Genomic DNA, 528 nt, shown 5'->3' with positions numbered 1-528 from the left:
AATACCTCTATTAAAGGTACAGAATGGCGATTAATTAATTGTGCAATTACGTTTTTCATCCACAATGATCTATTTACAAATTGCATCTATTTGTAATGAAATAAACAGCAAACTACAATTTAACAATCAATCACCACCCACATTGACACCGGCAATTTACGGCTAAGTGCCATGATGGAAATATCCAAAGTACAACTTTATCCCTGTGACACGGCCCACATCAAGTGAGAGCTACACAAGCTGGATCTGCATGATAATCACAAAGGAGCAGGTGCTGCTGATGGACACTTGTGCTGCTGCAAAAAGAAAAAGGCCAGACCCCATGCTGAAGAGATGCGGCACCTAAATCAAAAACTCAGCTCAGAGGGGAAAAAGCTTGTATAACTGCAAGTGACCACAATTTGGTTATTTCACATCAGATGGTGATAATCATTCAGAGACGTTCCTGCAGCACCCAGTGAAGACAGGTATAGGTTGTCTTTGACAGTGCACGGTGTCTCCTGAATGCTGCAGTGCACACTCCTATAG

The sequence above is a fragment of the Pholis gunnellus genome (genome assembly GCF_910591455.1).
Source record: "Pholis gunnellus genome assembly, chromosome: 8".
Taxonomy (NCBI): Eukaryota; Metazoa; Chordata; class Actinopteri; order Perciformes; family Pholidae; genus Pholis; species Pholis gunnellus.
The sequence above is the reverse complement of the archived record's forward strand: the minus strand, read 5'-3'. Positions refer to the sequence as shown.